Source organism: Procambarus clarkii, chromosome 33 (genome assembly GCF_040958095.1).
Source record: "Procambarus clarkii isolate CNS0578487 chromosome 33, FALCON_Pclarkii_2.0, whole genome shotgun sequence".
NCBI classification, from domain to species: Eukaryota; Metazoa; Arthropoda; class Malacostraca; order Decapoda; family Cambaridae; genus Procambarus; species Procambarus clarkii.
This window is the reverse complement of record NC_091182.1, coordinates 16,089,961-16,092,835: the sequence shown is the minus strand read 5'-3', so window position 1 is coordinate 16,092,835 and position 2,875 is coordinate 16,089,961. Positions and strand designations below refer to the sequence as shown.

Genomic DNA, 2,875 nt, shown 5'->3' with positions numbered 1-2,875 from the left:
ATGTACTTTGCATGTACTTTCATGACTCTGCATGCTATCTGCTGGGAGTGATATCAAACAACAGTGACAGAAGCTGTGATGACTTGGGATGCGATCTGGATTGCTGCGCATATTACGTACATATTGGTTAAAATCCTTAATTAATACTAAGTGTTGAGCTTCCAACATCAGCAAGGGTATGACATCTGTATATCCTCCTCTTCCCTTCCTAGCTAGTGTAATGTAAGTGTCGTTGTTGTCGTCTAGCATTTTCATCTCTTTCTAGTGAATAGATGAATATACTGACTATTCATTTTCTCTACCTTGTGAATATCCTCGAATGTTACTGCAGAACTGACATTTGCTGGCCATTTCATGTGTCTGAGACACCAACTAGCATTCACAGATCTAGCGCGAATATTATCTAGGTGCATCCCCTTAGCTAAACATTTATAAGCTGCAACACACTGCATAAGGCAAATATCAGCCTCTCCCTCTGGATTGAAAACCAATTTTTTCCCACGCAAGCCTTCAGGATAGTCTACATGCGAGCCTAATCTTATTGGATGTTCTATCTGACCACAGTTAATGTAAAACCCGGTGAGCCGCTCAACCAAGACATTGGGAGCCTTCCTTCGCTTCAGATACTGGGATATTTTCTCTGTCAATTCATCAGCCCAAAAATCAATAAGAGTTTCTACTTCCTCTAGAGTAATTCTTTGCCCCTCACCTCGTATGGGAAAGCCATCGTTATTATAGGATCCAATAGATTATCCTCCCCGTCTTGTTTGTACATTTAAATTCCGCACAATTAGAGTGAGACGTCTGGGTAAATTAGGAGGAATGGGTTGTTGTGGAGAGAGATGGGCGCGTATCTCATTAATGAAAAAATCCCTGATATGTTCTCAGACTAGAGCCTGGGGAGGTGTTAACATGTTCTGGTATGGAGAATGAAGCCGGACATAGCTGCCGTTATAGTTATCAATTCGATCCAGCAGCTGAGGTTGAATTTCTAGAGGAAGTTGGAGGAGAGGTGGGAAAGAGGTGGTGGGGGTGATGGGATAGGGCTGGGAAGGGGTGGGTTGGGGGGTGATAACCCACCCCTCCGAGATTGAATGGGTGAGACCGCTGGGTCAGCTATTACGCCAGACGGTGCTAACAAGTCAGAATTGACAGACGTTGGCGGGTCAGGTCCTGTCTGCTGAGCTGTCGTCTGAGTCACTGTCTGAGATGAAAATGGTACGATTCTCACCACTGCTGCTGCTGCTGCTGCTGCTGCTGCTGCTGCTGCTGCTGTTGCTGTCATAGCTGTCGCTGATTGATTGGGGTATGGGGCTGGGGGAGGAACGGGGGTTGAGTGAGCGGGTGAACGAGTCCTCCTCCCCTCCCTGTGAGAGCCGGAAGTGGCTACTGCCCGCCCTGCTGTGTCACTCTCACTGCCACTGCTGCTGCAGCTGTCGCTGGATGCCAAATCTATGCACAGCGGTGTGTCGTCTGTAAAAAAAAGAAAACATATTATCTCTAGAAAGAATGAAGCATATATATATCTCTAGAAAGAATGAACGCGTATATATATATATATATATATATATATATATATATATATATATATATATATATATATATATATATATTATATATATATATATATATATATATATATATATATATATATATATATTATGAGGCTAGGGAACAGACTAGTGGGATTAATATGTTTAGGAAATAGACTGAAATCAGACAGTAATAATAACTTATGGCCTGGTGAAGGGGTTGAGCAGGTGAGTGGGTATGAATTCGTAACATCGTGTTACAGGGGGCGATACGGTCTCGTAGCCTCCATCTGGCGGCGTGGCTGACCTTGATGAAGGGGTGGGGGGTGGCCGCGAGTGAGATGTGCTCTCCTTAGCTCAGTGTGTGAGGAATGGGGTATAGGCTCGATGACGTTGTTCTGTTCACTCCGTCGATTGAGGTATGGATTATAACCTGAAATGGAACAAATGATATTCAGCACGGGTGAATGGGGAAAAATATGTTTATTATTATGCATGTGTGTTCGCTGCAACGGGATGAAATACAGATACGAGAAGTGTATTTTATATGCTACCTACGTTTATGTGAAGTTTCATTCCGGCGATGACCTCCTCGCGGGGCAGGTGAGCAATAAGGACACTTCACGGTTTTGTAAACTGAAATTGAAAGAACATATTTAACTGTGTGGAATGTAATAGCCCGAATGAGAAATATTCTCACACTATTGTAGTTTACACGCGATATTTCACCTGTGGATGCCATAAAATGAACTGTGGAATATTAAATAATAATAACACTCACGGTTATCACAGAAAATCTGCTGACATCGCTTGCATTTGATGTCGTAATGTCCTAGGGGCGGTTTTTCACAGCTTGCGCATTGCAGCCGACACAGTTGATTTGCTGATGGAATATAAAACACTCCGCATTTCATGCAAGCTGTAGAGCTTCGCCTTTCCATGACATGGAGCTGTATGGAGTGTGTGTGTAGCGGATGAAGTCTCGCAGGGAACTGGCGGCGCGTTTGTGTGTGAGGGGAGTGAAACGACCCGGGTCAAATGAGAAGTGATTGATGGATGACAGGTGTTGGTCTGTCTGTCGGTAGGAGTAAGTACCTCGCCCCCTCCTTACCGGAATCCACAGTGTATGGGGAGTCGCCGTGGGGCGAACATCACCACTCTGAAGACAACGAAAACCCTTTAGACAAATGGCCCCACTTCCGCTGGAGAGTGCTCTCTCATACCCTCCTCTCGCACTTTCGACTTCCTGTAGGGAAGCTAATGGACCTCCTGGCCTTCCTCTCAGGTATGGGGGTTCTCCTCTCCCTCCCCAAACAAACATATACACTATGATGGATCCCCTC

General features: G+C 44.8%; 1 long non-coding RNA gene across 1 annotated transcript; it reads right to left on the bottom strand.

Moving 5' to 3' along the window:
• Positions 1-1,864: 1,864 nt before the first annotated feature.
• On the bottom strand, positions 1,865-2,578 carry LOC138370697 (uncharacterized). Its single transcript, XR_011230216.1, has 3 exons — positions 2,314-2,578; positions 2,091-2,168; positions 1,865-1,965 (listed from the first exon to the last, which is right to left on the bottom strand). It is a non-coding gene; the product is annotated as an uncharacterized lncRNA (long non-coding RNA).
• Positions 2,579-2,875: the final 297 nt, after the last annotated feature.